Here is a 21,819-nt window from a genome sequence, read left to right as displayed (position 1 = left end):
CGGGGATACCTTTACCTTTACTTTTTATTATTTTATAATAAAAATCCTAGTAACTAGTAGGCTGATGGCAACAACTTTTATTAATCTCACTATGCTGCCATCTAGCTACTGCATAAGAAACCACGTTATAATTGTCATTTGAATTGCATGGCGCAACTGTACTTCCATCTAGTGGCCGTTCCAATCGACGGTGGCGATCCTGGTGGTTGTTCTCTTTCACATGTTACCGTTTTAAATAATGAGATAGCCAATCTGTTATACCTATATGTGATCTGGGGTATAATTTATATAAGCCTCCATATTATAATTTTCACAGTTATTATAGGTACGAAGTTGGTTTGAACATTAATTTATTTTCCATACAGCGGTCTTGCACAACAGTAAGATTTGGGATCAATAAATGTGGAATTACGTAACACACAGCTCACATCTAAGCGAAAATCAGTAATTATCCTAGTTTGTTACAAGCAGTAAGCTTTACAGTTAACCTACCGCCGCCAAGTTTACAAGTACTAGTATATCTATTTCAAGCGTTCGCTAAATGTTAGTTTAAACTCGATTGCATATACATCTTTACGATATTTGTTACTAAATGCTAGTGATTTCACGCCACTGACTCGGCAAGAAAGAATCACCTATTGCTTGTATTTATTGGTTGCGTGTCTGGTACCATTCTTGCATGTCAGTTGCGCTACATTTTCTGTAACTCGCCCACGGTTCACTGTAGTCCAAACTGCAGAGCGTTGACTTTCCACACCCGAGACAACGAGTACAATTCCGACTATTCACAGTGGAACTTGTGGTGTTGAAATATTTTCTCTTACATTGCCACCACACCACCAATTAGGCCTACTACTATTCACGGAAGAAATAGACTGTCAAAGAAAATACTAATTCTGTATTGAGCCCCATATACTAAATAATAACGAATAAAGCAACAATATACCCCTTTGTGAAGGATTCGGCAAGTGAATGTAAAGATTTAGTCAATTCAAAAACATTACTAGGCAGCACTGAACTTTTGTTTCTGTCCACAACTTTTAAAAAGCGTCTCTCTATTAACACATTTCAAGTTTCTTTATTACAAGATAACTTCACCGAGTAAGTTACTAAAATCAGTACGAATTTAATGTCACCTATTTCTGAAAACACGTATCTCCTACTATTACGTTGCTCTGAATTTCAAAGTCCTCTCTGTGCATTGTAAATGGAATAAAAATAGTCAAGATTAAAAAACTGCATTGCAAAATTCGAATTGAAAAGAATATAATGAAACAAGCCTTACGATGTATATAATTGAACTTCGGCGCGGATCACTGCAAGATGATGAAATGGCAAAGGTGAACCCGCCAGCCGTCGCCATGTTACCATGGCATCAGCTGGTAGCCATAGAAACCGCGACCTCTAATGAGCAATCACTGCATTCAGATAGTTGCATAGTCCCAGCCAGCCAATACGAAATCTATAAGACTATATTAGTATAAGACCACTTATACGGATAGCAAGTGAAGTAATTTTTATGCATATCATTCGTAAGGAATTGCGGAGGTTTCAAATTAAGTCTACACTTAACACTGTCATAAATGTTTTAAGAGGCAACTAAACATATTCAGTGCAAATCGTTTTCGAGAGTACAGTGTGATCCGTTCGGGTATGGATAATAATATTTTTTTAATTATAAAGCTATTATGATAGTAGGAAAAAATTCTTGCTGGTTATATTATGATTAAAAGATGGGAGTTTCCATATAGCCTATGACAATCAACAATGCATAATCTGAAAGGACAAATGAAAATCGTAGATGATTAAAATGGCTACTAAAATCAACAGCGGACACAATGTGTTCTTTGGTATGCTAAATTTGAGTGTGTTAAAAGAGTTCAAAGGGAATTTCGACGTGAGTATGGTGTGCGTAATGCACCTAAATACAATTCTATAATGTTGTGGTATCGAACATTAAGTAGAAACAGGTTCTATGTAAAAAAAAAAAAAAAAAAAACATGTAGGAGGTCGCAAGCGAAACCCAGTACGAGAAGCAGCTATCTCTTGGTTTGGTCCCCAAACTCCCCAGATCTAACCCCTCTTGACTTCTTCGTGCAGGGTTTTGTTAAAGACATTGTCTAACCACAGAAACCCAGGAACATTAATGATCTGAGAGTAAAAATTACTGAAACTTTTCAACAAATCACTCCTCTTATGTTACAACGGATTGCACCATCGTTATGAGTTGTGCAGGGTGCGCAATGGGGGTCATGTTGAGCTGTGAGGAATCTCCCATCTTTCAGTGTTGTATGCACAAAGTTTCAACAAATAAAATTAAGTAGTAAATGTTTTACGGTGTTTTTATTTTATCCATACCTAAACGGATCGCCCTGTAAAACACTTCATACGTCTGCGAACCAGAGCCCTTCGTTCGATCTGTCATACCGTTAATAACAGTTCGACACAGCAAAAAAATTGTAAGATATCACAATAATTGAAGAGTGTGATCCCAAAAAGCGTTCAGTCCACTTTTTATTAAAGGACTGAACTAGTTTTTTTTATACGTCGATCTACGAATTGAGCGAGTTTTCAAGTGACTTTTAGACAAGGTTTGGCGTTGTTTTGGAAGGAAATAAGCTTAAAATATAATAGAGGCCTAAAAATCATATACAGTATATGTACAAATCATAAAAATGCCAAATGGACTGAGCGAATTTTGGGATCCACTCTTCAATTATATACTACTCGTGGAGTTTCTTGAGCGATAGCGACAGTAATACTGGAAGTGATGGTACCTACTGCGCATGCGTTCAGAGTTTCCAAATTGTTTTAATAGAAATGCGTAATAATTTCTTTGAATCGTGAGGGGGGAGGGAAGCCAAGTATCTTAAGTTCACATTTCATACGAAGCCAAATATCTTAATTTCACGTTTCATATTATCTTTTGTCTTAGTGGTGGAGACAGTACAATACCAATGCAAAATTCTGTAAATGCTACTTTCTCCTGCTCCAGAACAGCAATCACCTGCTTTAGTCGTGGATGATTTCACCTAGCGGGCACCATTATAAAAAAGTTAAAAAGAATGTAAAGTAAGTAAGTAAAAAGAATGTGTGGTAGTTTAACTTTACATCGTTAAACATAAACTTCGTATCTTTATAGAAGATAGGCAAGCCAAAGGATAAGCACTTATGCACTGTAGAAGGTACAATTTTTCACTTCCTAAAGCCTTGGTTTTTCTGAACAGACGTATGCGACGTGCGAGGCCCGCTTCGCACAAATCCGGACCACACGAGAGATAGTGAGTGGTTTCTGAAACTGTGAGATGCGAAATCTGGCACTTCGTAGTTATAGAAATCACTATCTCTCGTTTAGTCCGGATTTGTGTCGCACCTCGCACGTCGCTTGCGTCGGTTCAGAAAAACCAAGGCTTTAGAGGAATCGTGCGCGGTTTCGTTGCACGGAGCCACAATGAAGACTTTGACAAATAGTAGATTATCTTTTGTATCGAGTGAACTGCATAATATTTAGTATAGATTATAAAACATGCCAATTTAAGGCTGTACACAATCAGTATGAAGTCATTCAATGACTCAATCTTGTTTATTATTATAAGAACAAGCAATAACACTCTCGTCATGATATAATGAGTAAAATAAACGATGATGGACATCTAAGTATCACTGTGAATGGGCTCACAAGAAAATATGTTCAAAGTTCGAACTTGGAGCAGGCGATGTTTTCTGGGCAGTAAGAAATGTAGATGTATTAAATTTCAGACATTGCACTTATGTAACTGCTCTCTTTTCTGTGAAAAACATCTGATGGTGTCAGTAAACAAGATTTATTTTAAATTTGTGTTGCAAGCTTTTAATTATCTAGTGATGTTTATGAACTGGAAACATTTAAACCAGATGTGCATATGTGTACGTTCCCGTCTGTCTTTAATGAATTTGCTCGAACACATCAATATTAATCTTAAATCAAAAGAAACAAATTATTTTCATTTAAAATCCATACAGCAGGACTGCCGAAAAGACAACGGACAAATAATAAAGGAATGTCATAAAATAAATAACATACGAAGACAATCAAGTACATACAGCCTACTGATTAAAGCAGATGGCTGCTGATTAATTATAAATTAAGTACAATCATAACGAATCGCATGATCTAAACCATGACAATGATAATGGTGACTGTAATTTTATTATACCAAATTATTATGGGTCTGTTTCAATCTCTAAACTAGTTTAAACGAAGCGTGATCACTACATGATTGAAAAAAACTAACCTCTTTTATCCCCTGGACTGACAAAGTGAGACTGAATTAAAGCGAAAGTATGTTACTTTACATTTCTTCAAGTAGTCTTAATTAGCCTAATTATAAGAGTTTTATTAATGTGGAAATTTAAATCTTCTATAAGTAAATAGTAATGATGTCTCTGTCTTTAACTCGTATTAACTATCCCTTGAGACTTTACATACATTTCATTTTAGTAACTCACAGAAGAGAATGTACGAGACAATCAAAGGCCCGTGAACTCAATTGTGAACAATTAACTTGATGAGCAATAGGTCAGAATAATCAGAATCACGTTAAATGCAATAAACAAGTGCACGACGTAGCAGTTAGAACTTAGGGATACATAAATTGGCTGTCGTGGATAATTCCCATGACTTATTATTAGGTCTATTATTATTATTATTATTATTATTATTATTATTATTATTATTAAGGGTCGGATTCATATGCACTAAAATACGGTAAAATATGCATGCACGTATGTACTTAAAAACCAGGGTATATGCACAAAAAATAACAAAATACAAGATGTTACAATTGAAAAGAAAATATATATATACGGGTGTTTCCGAATTGGTGTTACAAACTTTCAGGGATGATGGCGAAGGGTACATGTATAAATTTGAGATAAGGACCCATAGTCCGGAAATGACTTAGTCGAAAGTTATAAGCAAAAATAGTTGTGTGGAAATGGATTTGTAATTTGGCACCACGTGCCCTCCTTCCCTTAACTTTTGGAACTGTCGTGGAAAAATGGTATGGGCCGGATGTCTCCTACGTGGGTGCTTGGCCCGATACAATCTGTGAGCTTGTCTACTGTTCCCTATGGCTCATCCGTATTCGAAAATCAGGTCTGCTTATTCCGCTCTAGTGTACTCCTCCATTACACTAGGATTGATCGACTGGACACTGCAACTTGCACAGTCGATCAATCCTAGTGAAATGGAGGAACACAAGAGCGGAATAAGAAGACCTGATTTTCGAATACGGATGAGCCAATGGGAACAGCAGACAAGCTCACAGATTGTATCGGAGCAAGTACCCACGTAGGAGACATCCGGCCCATACCATTTTTCCACGACTGTTCCTGATCTCAAATTGATACATGTTCCCTTCTCCATCATTCCTGAAAGTTTGTAACACCACCTCGGAAACACTCTGCATAATGGTAGCATATGATTTGCAACTAAGGAATAAAACATTCAAATATGGTAAACGCCGCCCCCTAATTATTATTATTATTATTATTACTACGGTCATCATCATCATCATCATCATCATCATGTTTAACCATCACTTCTTAAACTTACTAACCATCACTAATCGTATATTCACAGAAAATGGCTCTTTCGTCATGTGATTAGGTCCCTGCTTAGAACAACACAAGACAAGTAACACAGTTTTAATCCTTCTCGAAGAGAAATGAATCCCCACTTCTCTGCTAGGAATCGAGCTCGAGTCCATTGAATCTGTAGCCGGAAGCGCTATCACTTGGGCTACAGCCAAGGACACGAGAAGAAATTAGCAATGAGCATTGTTAATTCCGCGGCTTCCTTTCGTTTCATCAGGTACTTTTAATGTGTACTCACTCACTCACTCACTCACTCACTCATTCACAAACGTACAACATACGCTGAATTATTTAATTTAACTGAGCATAGTAAGATATAGTATTTATTTTGGATGTAATGAATAGACATTAATTCTTTCTACACGATGTGATTTGTTTTCGGGCAAATTTAATCACATAATGGATAGATACGTGGCGGACTCTTTGCAAATGGGTGTTCGCAACGTAAAGACCACTGTGAAATTAGGAAGCTGCTTCTTCATTTTCATCCAAACAGCCATCAGCGGATATATAACAATTTCAATGTACTGTTAAAAATAATAAAACGGACTTATATATAAAGGTACAAATGTATATACTTTGCAAATTGATTGATTGCCTCTGATGGCGATGGCAATAGTGTTGTGTATAATTTCATTGTACGGTTATTAAGGGGGCAAAAAACGCAGGTTCAGTTAGGTACATGATATGTAGATAGAATTATCTACACTAAAATATAGTTTAGCAGCAGCTGATCTATTGATTCAAACGAGTATATCTTGTTTACCTTGCCTATCCTTGCTCATCGCGGAATTAGATTCCATGACAAGGGTAACTTGCTGGCTTGTCACGCTCACCCAAAATAATAGTCTGTCTCTCTCTCTCTCCGACACCCACGCACGCACGGACACACACACAATGAATACGGAAACAAGGTGAAAGAGACAGTGCATGGCTGTTTATGCAATCTTTCGATTTTTAAACCAAATTAAAAGTTGCGTAGTCAGATAAGTGTGTTGCGAATCAAGGAGACCTTATTGACAAAAAAACGCACTCTTCAGCAAGTAATACATTTTACTCTATTCAATGTATTTTCAAATTACAAACCAATTCAAATTCTGCCCTAAAAATAAATGTGTATTTTATGAAATTTCGAATGCTACTAATGAAAATACTGAGGTGAAATATTTATACATTAGTACAGTGGTCGTCAGCACTCGCTGAAATGTGCAATGGGTACGCGGTGCTGTCCCCCGTGCACTGTCGTGCAACGCGGAGAGATAGAGAGCATACCCGCTAGCAGCTACGGAGTGCACCCTAGTGCACTGCGTTTTCCGCGGGTAAGAGAGACAAGCCCCAGCGTGCTCTGTGTTGACGACCCCTGCACTAGAACTTCGAGTATACTGGAACGTTTTGCAAAACTCCTGTAACTGAAGAGATAACTTATAGTTTTAAAAATACGTTTCCTACTGCATAAGTACACCAAATTATATTATAAAGACGAATGATTTGACCGAAAAGAGCGTTTGGAAGGATGACCTACATTACAGGAACATAAATGTCAGTCTAACCTTGGTTTTGTCACGCGTCGGAAGGTTGTAGATTGAAGATCGATTGAGGGCGGTGGATTTATTAAAGCAATAAAAATAGTTTGTGTAACTTCTTCGGAATGAAATTAAGTAGTGAATTTATGGGACGTAAATTAACTCGGTTGGATTGCACAAAGATGTTTGTAGGCGTCTCACGGTCAAACTATGAAATAGATGGAATATATGTGAGCTATCAAAATAAGCAAATACACGGTGAGCATAAATGATTGCCCTAGTTTGGGGATTTTTATAGACAAACCGTGAATGGTACAACAATGGTACTGATATTACCAAATAAGGTATCTCTCAAAGTTTTATTTGAATTTATCAGCGCAGCGTAATTCCACTTCTTACCGGTAGAGGACCTGAGTTTACAGAAATGGCGACTGGTGTTGAGCGTGCATTTGTAGCGTTGGAATTTCATTCCACAAGATAAGTCATAACAGTGCAACGAAATTTTCGAACAAGATTCCATAAAGATCCATCAGACCCCAAGACCTTAGACGATGGTACAATCAATTAGTGACCACAGGATGTCTGTGTAAAGGAAAATCTCCTGGTCGGCCACGCATCCCACAAGAAACAGTTGAACGTTGATTTTATGTATCAACAAGACGGCGCTCCGCCTCACTTCCACAACGAAGTCCGGCAATTCCTGAACAACAGATTGCCAAACAGATGGATTGGTCGTGCGAGCAGAGACGATATGCAGCTAGTGTCCTGGCCTCTACGTTCCCCTGACATAACACCCTGTGATTTTTACCTGTGGGGATATGTTAAAGACTCTGTTTTTGTACCTCCATTACCGGCAAATCTGCCAGAGTTACGCGACCGCATCATCAACGCCATCGCTGCAATCGACATGGATACACTTCATCGTGTATGGGACGAACTGGACTACCGGTTTGATGTCTGGATGGTCACAATGGGAGCACACATCGAGCACCTATAAGGTATGTTAAAAAAACTTGGAGAGTTTCTCTATCTACTTGTATATCTAAATATTTTCTATGTTAAATCGTCAGTCCACAAATAATTTTCGTAACTAGGGCAATCATTTATGCTCACACTGTAGTATGCTTGGATTATACTCGTATTAGTGGTTGAATAATAGAAGGGTTCTCAAATGATTGAGGAATTTTATTTCCTATTTTTATTTTTCATTTTTAACCATTTATGGCCTTGTCATATAGCAATATTGCACTTGTTTATTCGGAAATTGTTTATTTAATTTTCAAGCATTCGTTTTGTCATCGGTTTACTGAAATTTATACCGTAAAAGAAAAGTTTCAAGAACTTTGTAAATTAACGATTTAACGCGTTATGTTTACACTATGAGAGTATTCAGAATATAATCGAAAATTTAAACGCAATATAGCGACAACGAAAGTGAAAAGTCACGGGAAATAGCTCGCAGGAGTTTATGGCTATCTAGCTATTTGTAAAGGCGAAAGAATTCTGCTATATTGGTGATAAAGTGCAAATACCAGTTGATATTTTTAGCCGAGTACAAATCTGGAAACACAATAACGGGTCTTTTATACTGTATATCGAACTAGTCACATTTGGCGAATCTCCACGGGTTTCCGTCAACTCATGACCCACAGTTTAACTACCAAACTGGTAATGGACATTCAGCGATTCGTTGAGTAATTCTACGAAACATTTAGTTGAAAGTAACTGAGATTAACTGGAGCGATGTCGCATCGTAATCTAATTTAAGAAGCAACAAAACTACACAATCACAGACGGCTGTACCACCTCAGGTCAACAGTTAACCCAAGGTCTGTAGGTGAACGCGTCGCATTAAGTAGGGTAAACTAGGCGAACAGTCGTCTTCCCTGGCATCGAACCAAACTAGTAAAAGGAGGTCAACAATTGAAGGACTCAATGAAAGAGCGGATCATCTACTAACGAGTTACTTTCAATTTTAAATGCACACGGTTCGTACCCTATTTCGCGGCCCGGTAGTTCAGTTGGAAGAGCAACTACCTACAGACTAGAAGGCCCTGGGTTCAACCACGTCATCTTATTCTAGTGTCTAGGCCAAGAAAGCTTGGTGCTCTACCTCCATGTCCCCCAATCGACTTGATGATGTGTAAATGCGATACCTATACCTTCTACCTACCCTATTTAGATTATTTGTAGATAAGATAAATAAGACGTCCAGCTGGTGATCTGAAAGTATTTTCTACAAGAATCTCCAAACTTTTGTGTAGCCAAATCACTGCATATGAAGTATAGCTCGTTTCTTACTTAATACCGGAAACTTAACCATTTCCCCCTTATTACTACATATGCTAGTGGATTATAGTGATTTTCTAGTTCTCAGGTTGAATTTTCTTTTACTACCTTCGTTTCGAATTTCGGGTACTGACAAATACTACAACTGGCAGTTATTTTCTAACCGTTATGTTGGCATCAATAACTTCGGTTTGCAGTAAAGTAAACTGATGAAAATGCAAGTACCTAGGCTTGCAAATTAATCATTAATTAGTAATACCGGTATTAATATTAATATCAATACACAATTCAGTTCTGTTTCGTTGTGATTCCAATTCAACTCTATATTCATGTAAATATGCTTAAATAAGAAATAACTTACAGATCTATTTCGTGTGAAACATGCATGAAAATATATTGACATTTTAATTAAATTCTTTTATGTTTAGATTTTTAATAAAATGTCCAAGAGAGAAAAAAGCATAGTAGCGACTTCTCCAAGAAAGAGAGTGCTTGAAAGTATTTTAAATAAGCTATATATTTTAAAGTGAGTGTTCTGTTTTCAGACTTCGTACTAATCATTTCACGTGATCAAACTACATTTTTAGGTTAGGTCTCGTGAATCGTAAACTGTTTAATTAAAGTAATAAATTTCATGTTGCCAAACAAAATAAATTTTAATATTAGCTCATACTAATCCTAATTACCAATATGCGAGAATTCCAAAAGAAAAATATACCACTCATAAATTATTGAAGCATGTGGAAAATACCTCGTAACATAAAGATGAGATGTGGTAAATAAGTAAGATTTATAGTTATGGTTAATTACTGTATTATTATTATTATTATTATTATTATTATTATTATTATTATTATTATATCAGTACGTAGCATTGTGATTTTTTCCCTCTTTGGTGATAGCTGGTATTAGTTGGCAACACTGACGAGGCGGCCAAATTAGACTTTAAGGGCCATATTCATAGACATTTTTAGCGCGGGCTTTCGGTGGATGATCAGCGTTTTTCATATTCATAAACCAGTGTTAGCGATAGGATATGATTTGAATTCTGTACTAGTAACCAGTGGATAGTCGGGGCTAGCTTAGTACGCTCGTAGCGCGTGCTGCGAAATGTCTATGAATAGACACATACGTGATCCTTACTATACAATATGAATACACGGAAAGAACAAAACGAAGAGGAAAGACAAATACCGAAGAAAAAGGTATAATCCGATAACTACGATACCTGAAATTAGATATGAAACGAAGAGACACAATATGCTTGTAAACGTCCTTAGATTAACTACACTTTTTTGCAATCGTCATGACATGCGCTTGCAGCTATAACTTCAAACTCTGAACTACTTCCTGCGGATCAAGCGCAAACCAATCTCAAATCACATTGACGCATGCGCATTAAGATAGTTGTGATTTTCTTTTATCCACTGGATTGGTAAACACGTACTTTTTGCATTAATACTTTATATTTCCATGCTTATTATTTGGTTATTAAAATATAGTGTGAAATTTAATACCATCTTCAATATACGGGATAAGTAAATTATGTTACGCTACATGAGCGTTCGTGCAGGTATATTAAAAATTAAATTCAAAACGATCATTGTTTGATCATGCGCAATAGCTGAGGTTGGAACACTTTTCAAACCATCATAAACTCGCTGCAGAAACAAATCTCATATCCAATAGGTGGAAGATAAAGTGTTTGTGCGAAACTAATAACCAATGGTAATCATAACAGATAATATTGTAGAACCAAAAAATTAATCTTTACGTATTCATAATTATTCCAGTTCTTATAGGCTAGTAATATTTTCTGTCGTATCTTATTCTTGTATTCTACGTCTGCTAATTTCAAATTTCACCGACATTATTTCAGCAATAGAAATTAAAACCGAACCTGAAGAGAATTGTTATTACGCTCTTGCTTATAACTAGGGAAAAGAAGTTAATGCATTTGCATATTTGTTCTCTATCGTTGTATGAATGTGCTGAAAGATTATCTACATGAATCACAAATTTCTGAATACAATGATATTACTTTTATTGTGCATAAAAGTGCATATTTTGCTTTTATTTATAAAAGCATCATATTTTAACATTTATGCAGGGAAACTGCATATTATGTATGTTTATTTGTCTTTCCCTCATTTTAAAATTGTGTAACCTCGTAAACACGACTAATTTATGTTATGAATTTTGAACGTAATGATGACGCACTCATAGGGAGTCTCTCAAGTTAGCAATTGGTATTCCTTTACTGCAGTCTTTAGCAGATTTCGATAGAACAATATTCAGTTTAACATCAGTTCCAGGAAATGTAGGAGATAAAGTGAACGAGAAAACAGCAAATATTTTTTCCAAAAAAACCTGGCTCTTATCAATTTAAAGAAATTTAAGATATTCTCGAAGGAAAAACACCCCAAAAATCAACATTTTCTATAGAACATGTCACAGCTTTTGTGCAAGCCCCTCTTACTTCTTGTGACGTAGAACGAAGTTTTTCGCGCTACAAAGCTATCCTAAGAGACAACAGGCGAAGAATGACAACAGAAAACATACGTCACTGCTTAGTTGTAAACTGTAACAGCATAAATGGAGCATTCAGCAATGAGGCAAGCACTTCAAAATCCATAGACTAAACGTAAGTTAATCTTTTCGCTGTAAGAAAAATCCTAATGTAAACAATAGCACGTGATTGAAGTGAGGCTTCATTGGCCACTGTTTGGCGCCATAGATTCTCAGTACGTGTTCCCGCCTACTGCTGTACATTCTGTTTCATGTTAAACATTTCCCGTTACTCATCAAGTAGGCCTAACCTCACTACTACGCATTCGTCTGCTGAGGAAACATTTACTTTATAATTACTACAATTAAATTATTTCCAAGTCTTATGTCTTCACAATGGACAGTTGAGGATACAGAAGCCATACTTCGGTACTACGTGCTTACGTCAGCATCTACGAGCTCCAGTGACGCCAGCTTGTTACAAGAACAGACTACCTCGGTATTACTGTTGGTATTCATCCGCGTTCATAGTACATAACAAAATATAAAAGTAGCTTTTCTTTTACACAGCGTTTTACACATGAGTGAAGTTAAACGTTTCATCGTATTTAACAACTAGAATTCAATTTTTTATTTCCAAATAATACAAGATTATGGTTTCCAAATACGAACTATATTTTCCTGCGTCATGTAAGTGTTTCGACTGGGAGCCAATCACGGGTATGACAGCAACGTGCTTATGTTTACATTAGGATTTTTCTTATATACCATATTATTCTGTTAAAATAATCTCAGACTGATAATGCATATTTTGTAGCATATTTATCTATTTTCACGGCATAAATGCATACATATTCTTCACGTTTTTAGGGCATTAACTTCCTTTCCCTGCTTATAACCACTTATCTGTCAAAAGCTTGACACCCGCTTCGAATGAGATTCGCTCGAGGTGCAGTCGTCATTATGCACGACCGAGTGTGAAGATAGCACGGACAAGCAGACAAGGGAACGTTCAGCTGAGAAAATATTGCGAGCGTACGTAATCCGCTTGTTCTTGGTTCAAACAAAGCACGAGACAAACACTGATGCTACACAGTGTGGTTAATGTGTTCAGAAAACATCGCAGCATTCGCCAATACTTTGTATATGTTTGCCATTGTTTATTTGTTTACTATGTTTAAGTTGACCTTTTGTTTACTACTGCTACATACCGGTAATTGTGTTGTATATAATGTATTGTGCTGCTTGTTTTATTTTCCTAAGACGAAGCCTGTAACATTTATTAATGGTTTTTGACTAATAAACATTATTATTATTATTATTATTATTATTATTATTAATACATTGCCTTCAATAATGTACACTAAGCGAGCGTAGTTCAGTAGTAAAACAATGCACTAACATTTGGGAGGTTCAATTCCCAGTACCTTATTTCCATTACAAAAGTTACTGTAGAAGTTTCGCAAGAGCTCAATCCCTATTGCTTGTACATTCTGACATTGTCACTAGATGGCATGGAAGTAAGCGGACTGGCCGATAGATGGCAGAAATCCAATATATCAACCAAAGTCGTTAGATGTCGCTGTCGAACACCTCTTACAAGCAAACGTTCTGATGGGAGCAGATAAAATAGTTAATTTTTTTTCTTCCACCATGTTAATAATGTCAAAAGAAGTGCTTATACAAATTTTGGCCACTCGACCGCAATTACAAGGGCCGTAAAAAAATAAGTTCGCCAGGAGCCGTTAACAATAACAAAACACAATTTCATTGGAACATACACGGCAATTGTTGAGCTATTTTTCAACATTATTTTCCATAGGAATTGAGACATTTCTCATATCATGGGATTGACAGAGAGAGGTGCAGACGCAGTCAAACACTGGTTCCGATCTCAGGCGGCTGACATCTACGACACAAAAACTGATCCCATGGTATGACAATGTCTCATTTCCAGTGATGGATATGTTGACAAATAGCGCAACAATTGCTGTATCTGTTTCAATAAATATTTCCATGCAATTGTGCTTTTTTCTATAAACGGCCCCAGGGAAAATCACTTTCTGGACGGCCTCGTAATTGCGGTCGAGTGGGCAAAATTTGTAGAAGCACTTCGTCTGACATTAACATGGTGGAAGAAAAAAAATAACTTTTTTATCTGCCCCCATCAGAACGTTTGTTTGTTAGCCAGGTCCTCTCATCTTATTCCACTAATGTCAGACATCTTAGCGCCATCGGTTGCTGTTGTCAAGCAGAACGTTCTCCGAAAGTTATCGAAATATCTGTTTCAGAAACTTATTTTATGAAATATATAAATTTAAACACAAATTCCTTTCACAACCCAACCATAGCGCAATGTAAACAAACCTAAGAGTTGGCGCAAATATGACAGGTGCGAAGACCTGACTTATCGACGGACCTTGGTATCGACAACAATACACCGCTCTGAGCCACAGTCGACAGTCGCGAAATGACTTTGAAGTTAAAAAGCGACTATAAATAAAATCTAAGACCAAAAATATGAAATATGTTAATCCATCAACAACAGATTTGAAAAAAACAGAGTATCTTCACACTACAAAGCATGATGCAATAATGATTATGAACAACACACGTGTTTACTGCAAATGTATACTATTGAACTAACAATAACTGCTGGCTATCGATAAGTTTACTTATCTTTTCCCCGCTCTCAGATAAAACTTGCTATCACCTCTGCTCTCTAAAGTGCATTCAGTCCCTACTTTTCCCACTCTGACGCATACCGGTACTTGAAACCTATCGTCACTCTGCTATACTGCAATATCAGCAGTATATACTGCATGATTGTTAAGCAGTAACCATGTGTTTTATTTGTAATTTTTATAATTCATTTATTCATACATTTATAAGTAGCGCCTGTATTTAAATCCAAACTGCTTGCTTGTATATAAAATCCTTAGGCGTACGCAAAAGTGATATCGTTTGACATTGCTTTGGTCGCCGATTTTACACAAATCTGTACACATTTCGACGGAAAAAATTGCTTGTATATTTTCCTTCTTATCAAATAAATTGGCTACTCTTATTGATTTTTAATTGGTTATTTCACGATGCTGTATCAACTGCTATGGTTATCTAACGTCTGAGTGAGATGAAGGTGATGATGCCGGATTAATGAGTCCAGGATCCAAAGCCGAAAGTTCCCCAACATTTGCTATTAATAGGCTGAGGGAAAACCCCGGAAAAAACTTCAACTAGATAACTTGTCCCAACCAGGATTTGAACCCGGATCTGCTCGTTTCACGGTCAGGCGTGCTAACCGTTACTCCACAGCGGTGGACTCTTATTGATAATTATTACAATTTTGGGAGTTAAAATTTGTAAATTCACACTGTGTAAAACATTCTTGAACGACAGAGAAGTTTCACAAAGGAAAATCCTAGCATTAGAAGATAATAAGCTGAATTCATTGTAACTGGGTTTTAGTAAATTTCTGTTTATATTAATTATATAGACGAATTTCAGTGATTTTTTAGAATTATTTCTCTTTTTTGCATTTGTAGTGTGTCTAATTTTATAAAGGTACCGGTAATTTTACAAATTTTACTAAACTAAACGAAATCAATTAAATTCTATTACAGTGCTGACAGTTTACTGTAAGCCGGAGAATATTCACATGCTTACGGCTCATATACACGATTAACTTCACAAAACAGGTAATACATTTCTACAGTTTTTCTCTTGCTATAAAAGTAGGCCTACCAGAATTCAATGTGTTTACGTTGTATGAAAGATTTAGATAAAGGAAAGTAACAACATGCAAGCAGGTCTGAATCTGGTCTCATTTTCTCTACCGCTTCGTAGTTGAAAAGCTCTACTTTAACACAGTGAAATGCCACAGACGGCAGTATGAAGGCTTCTGTATAAAGAATTCCTACACCCTGTATTTGTACACCTTCCTTCCACATAAAATGCTATTTTAACATGAACAGGAAATGACACTAATCAACGATATCCTGCGACACAATCGCTCGACTGCTACCTTGGTTTCCCCAGTCTAACGTATTACACAAGGTTACACAACACTGTGTCGGATTTAAGAATAATTATGGACTTCTAGTGTATCGTCAAAATTAAAAGAAAACTCTCTGCTGATATGCTATAGCCTTATCATCATGGCTTTCAAAACCTTACCGGATTTTATCACAGGAGGAAGGAACAAGAAGAAACTTCTACGACGTGAGTTCATATATATTAAACAGAGTAAATCGAAGATAGTGGGCCAAAGTTCAGGTATGGATTCCTCATATGTAGAGAAGAAAGAAAGGTTAATTATATGAACATGGGTCCGAAAATGCCTGGTTGCCGCGCTATAGGGATTACAAGGATGATCATTGCGCACTACAAAACTTAGGTATTAGTTGATTAAAGTTTCAGTTTTTGTACATTTATTTACAGGAACTGTTCAAAATGTCCACCTCCTGCATGAATACAGGCCGTAGTTCGTCGCACTGATGTCCGGACCTGCTCCCAAATTCCTGGCGTAGCGCGTATTGTCCGCCAGTGTTGTTCAATTGGCAGATGGAGAGTTTCCACATCTTTCACAAGAGTCGAATACACAAGAGACTTCAAGTGTCCCCACAAGGAAGTCCAGTGGTTTTGAGATCTGGTGAGCGTGGAGGCCAAGCAGTTGGTCCACCTCGCCCTATCCATCGGCCAGGGAATGTCGCGTTAAGATGTCTACGTACATCCAGACTAAAATGTGTGCGAAGTTTATCGGGACACAATCTCATAAATACGGGACATAGGTATACGAACCCTACTCATGGCAACACAACAATCGCAACGCAAATTCACGTATCCTTAAGCGGGATTGGAACCCACGAACGTAACTTCAACGCGACTTCAAGAGTGTAGGGCTATCTGACGTTGTATACGCTACGGATTTCTTTCTTTATTTATATAAATGTTCTAGTCCTTCATGACTGCAGATTAGTAGTGTTATGTTATGTTTCGATTTAAGAAGCTAAGACTGTAGTCCTCGTTCTGAGTGTTTTATCATCTACAAGCTTCGAAATGACTACGTTTTATGGAGTATTCAAAATCGATTTGAATACGCCTACCGTACTGAAACTCGAATGAAAACGGGGATTCAAAGCGATGAATCTCAAGGTACATACATCTAAAAAGTAGGATAGGACCGTATTCAATACGGATTAAGTTGCATCAAAACGCGTATCGTATTCAAAATGATTTGAATACGCTAAGCGCATGAACGATCGCCAATTTATCTGTCACCTGTTTTATCAAGAGCAAGCGCAATTTTGTATTTTGAAAAGTCTTGTTATAACAAATATTTGTATTTTCCTAAAAACTATTATCACCACTCTACATTCACAGCCAGAATGTTATGCACCTTATCTAGAAAACACAACGTTGTTTATAGCCAAGGCCTACAGGATGAACAATATGCTAACATGTCGATTACATGCTTTTTTAGGTTATTTTACGACGCTGTATCAACACCTCAGGTTATTTAGCGTCTGAATGAAGTGAAGGTGATAATGCTGGTGAAATGAGGCCGGGTCGAACACCGATAGTTACGCAGTATTTCGTCATATTGGGTTGACGGAAAACCCCGGAAAAAAACCTTAACCAGGTAACCTGCCCCAACCGGGATTCGAACCCGAGCCACCTGGTTTCGCGGCCAGACGCGCTAGCCGTTACTCCAGATGTGTGGACTCAATTTTAGTTAAAATAATTTTCAAAACTTCAGCTTCCGTATTAAAATCTCAATAGGCTATGTATCTAAAATTAAATGAAAACAGGAATAGGGGGAATCTTATCCAGTATGGTAAGCGTATTCAAATCGATTTGAATACTCAATGAAAACGTAGTAATTATAATAGACGCACCGTGTAATTACCATATCAATACATAACGTAACATGAAAATTCAATGTCAAACTGATGAACAATGCACTTGCAAATGATTATGATGATGTTAAGACAAATTCGTGTTAATATAACGATCACATGAACAGTACTTCTCTGCATATGAAGTTAATACAAGAGAGTAATGATGGAACAGGCAAGATGAATTTCAATGTTCAGCGCCTTATAAAAAACAGCGGCAGTTCAGACATAATGAGATTAGAAAATACTGGCACAAAAAATGGAATGAGTGGCTGAAAAAACCGAAAAACACTGAGGAAAACTGCCCCTCCAGCTATCTTTCACATCATAAGTTTCACAGAACTCGATTCGTACCCTGTTCCGTTCTGGTGAAAAGTCTTCAGCCAACACATTTAAAACGAAATTTAATATTTCAAAACTTCAACAAGTTTCTTCGACTTCGAAAATCAAGGAAATCCAGCAAATGCTGACAAAACGACCACTTTAAACAGCATTACAGAAACAGACTGCGAACCACAGTAAATCTGTGCGCGAGCGCAGTACGAACGTCACTGGCATGATCAGCACCGAAGTCGTCGTCACTCTCAAGAGGCAAACACTGAACGCGGCACTCGAATTAGATACCAGGACTTCTTTGTATATATTTGTATACAAGCTAGTGGTGCAATTCTGATCGTGAGCGATCCTGGCGGGCCCCACATACACATCACATTTCAATGAACTCCCGCAATCCTTCACTTTCGGCACTACTGGACTCGAAGGTTCACTACTGACGGCTGACAAAAACACGTGCTTTAATAGCTATGTAGGGAATACTCTACAGTCTCGCTGAGCTGACCCTCAATAATCCGGCTTCCGCCTACTGTATTTCCTGTCACTTCTACTGTAATAAGTTTGAAGGAAATTTGCACCGATGTCATGTGTTACACTGCATTAGTCATACACGGATCTACTCATGTTAAGTATGTTGCACGCGCCGGCCACGTGAGGAAGGTTCTAGTTTCGATTTAGAAGTGCAAGTGGAGTGGTTGGCGCAGATTATAGCATTAAATTTAATGACTTCTTAAGCACTCTCAGTAATACGCAAGATACGGCCGGATTAGCAAGAGTCTACTGTATTCAAATGTCACTATTCTGCAAACACTTAAAAGTTCTTACGCTTAATCTTTGACAGAATTAGTAATATGTTTGACGTATTCACTGAATTATAGCAAACGTTATAATTATCTTAAATGTTGTGCTTTTAACCGATAGGTATACTAACAGTTTTCAACGCCGCCTTGCACTTTACAACGTCTTTCGATCTTCCAGACTTTAATAAATATTTTTTGCGAGGTTTTTCCAGACTCTACGACGAAAGTCAGACAAATACATGGCGATTCCTCGGACTCATTCGCCAAAACCATCTCGCTATCGCAAATTGCACCGACGATAGATAACGGCGTAATCGATACGTCTTTAAGCAACCGATTAAAAATTACTAGGCTGTAGGTCGGTTAGATTTTTCATTTGACTTTTCAAACAGAGATTCCAATTATGTCTACATAGAGACAACATCATTATTCTATCAACATCAAGCGTTGTCAACTATAGCCTAGATAACTTAAGAAATTGAAGATGTAATCAACAAATCTATAATACACGTTTCAGCGGAAAAGGAAATAATTTCAGGGGCATATTTCATTATGCCTATATTTACTAGCAGGACCATTTGATTGATCAAGGATACAAGTATATTCAGCTATTGGATGCATTCATTTATTGTTATGAATGAATGCTTCAGATTTACTTTTTCAACCGAAGTCACATATTTTATTAATTTGATGTTACATACTTTTCCGAGGGAGATGTTCAATTAACGAATAATTGTAAAAAGTATTAGGCATGTTGGTTTCAGTTTTCCACTTCTTGGGAACGAAAAAAAAAAAAGGAAGAAAACAGCAAAAATAAACAACTGCAATGTGGAAATTATGTTTATAGACAACCAACCCGCAAAATTCTCCAGCACGTATGGGAGGCATTCTAGAAGACCTGATGTTTGAGATCAAAAGAGATTACGGGGCAGATTTACTGTATAAATGACAGTAAGGAAGTAATGAGCAACTATTTATGTTTAAATCACACTCTGAGGGCGCACATGAAGATTGCTCCTGAACCTGGTATCAATTTGTCTGGTTTCTGCCGCTAGAAGACCCACACGAATCTGATACAGAATTGGTACACAATTCAGATCGCAAAGATGTTTGTATGGAAATGAATAAATGACTGCAGCAGCAGTGTAACTCAAATTAAGATAAAACAGCATTTACACTAAATATTAAAAGCATTACGAGGAATTTAATAACCATGTTGGGTCCGATAAGTTGTATGAGTAATGAAAATTTATTTCTAGTAGGCCGTCAAAAACTTATCTAATTGTATTACAAAATCACAATGTTTTTATTTTAGCATATCGATAAACGTTTTCGGTTCAATTAAACCATCATCAGATCTTTCGTAAACCCCTTAAAATTATATATAAAGTTTACCATACATGGTGCTGCATATTCGCCTTTCCAATCTTCTCAGCCATTTTGCAACAGTGCAACCTGACGTTTGTAAATGCAAACATCATGCAATTCCAATTATATGATTACATAGAGGGTCGTTTTGATATTTATATTGTTCAAATGTCACATCTAATATTAGAGCAATTGTCTGCGTTTTAACATTTTATATTTTATTTATATTTATTTATTTGATCTGACAGCATTAAGGCCATAAGGTCTTCTCTTCCATCCCACCAGATAGCACATATAAATACAAAAAAAAAAATACAGACGCTCGTGAAAATAATACAAATTAAATTAAAGCCCTATAGAGGGTCAACAGGGTCAAAAGAACACTATAGAGCTCTCATCGAGCTAATACAAGAAAAAAAAAGAGAGAAAAAACAGAGATAGCAATGATGATAGTGATAACTGATAATAATGATGATGATGATGATGATAATAATAATAATAATAAATACACTGCATATTAATTGTCAATTTTACAACAGTATAGTTAAAATATTTACTATATGTCATGGGTTAAGCCGAAATTGCGCAACCTGATAGGTGTTCAAAAAGCAATTTTATGAACTAGAATGTGCTTTTTTAATTTAAATTTGAATTTTGATATTGTCCAACAGTCTCTGACATGGTCAGGGAGAGAGTTCCAGAGGCGTGGAATAGATATGCTGAAAGATGTATAATTTTTAATATTTTATAGTAACTTCAATGTATTTTACATCTATTAGCATGACCTACAATTTCATGAAACCCATTATTTTTTCACTGATTGTACACAATGTAACAACTTGCTCATAATTTTAAGGGGTTTACGAAAGACCTGATAATGGTTTAATTAAACTGAAAACGTTTATCGATATGTTAAAATAAAAACATAGTGACTTTGTAATACAATTAGATAAATTTTTGACGGCCTACAAGAAATAAACATTTTGATTATTACGAGGAATGAAAAATAACCACAAGGACACGAAATGCGGATAAACAAATAGGCCTAATGTAAACAAATTAAAAAAACTGCAGGATGAATGCACTCACCGTGTTGAAACGTGAGTTCCGTAATGCCTCCGCGAGTGTGAAGAGCAACATTCTCGAAGAAGTTCCAGTCTGAATCCTCAGCGATTCCGTCCAGTGTGCTTCTCAACTACTGCGAGTCGAATATACCGCGACTACAACCTCGGATCCTAATATAACGCTGTGGGGGGCGGAGTCTCCCGGAGGATTGTCCGTGACGCAACATTCACTCCCTGCCCACGTGATCGTCAGTAGTCAAATAATTAACACAAGTAACTGATAATGGTATAATTAATTTCTCACTGACACGCTCAGGGGAAACGTCAAACTACGTCACCTTCTCATGAATGAGATAAGATTCAGACACCACGTGATCTGTGACGAATTATGCACAGTCAT

General features: G+C 36.8%; 1 protein-coding gene across 1 annotated transcript in view; it reads right to left on the bottom strand.

Annotated features, from left to right (window-relative positions):
• The window catches only part of NaPi-III (Na[+]-dependent inorganic phosphate cotransporter type III), a 93,347-nt gene extending 71,747 nt beyond the window's left edge, over positions 1–21,600 (bottom strand). Inside the window, exon 1 of the mRNA XM_069826279.1 lies at positions 21,445–21,600. The gene's annotated coding sequence lies outside the window, so the exon portion shown is untranslated. The remainder of the gene's footprint in view (positions 1–21,444) is intronic.
• Positions 21,601–21,819: the final 219 nt, after the last annotated feature.

Source organism: Periplaneta americana, chromosome 5, assembly GCF_040183065.1.
Source record: "Periplaneta americana isolate PAMFEO1 chromosome 5, P.americana_PAMFEO1_priV1, whole genome shotgun sequence".
Taxonomy (NCBI): Eukaryota; Metazoa; Arthropoda; class Insecta; order Blattodea; family Blattidae; genus Periplaneta; species Periplaneta americana.
Note: the sequence above shows the minus strand (reverse complement) of the source record. Positions and strands in the feature narration are given on the sequence as shown.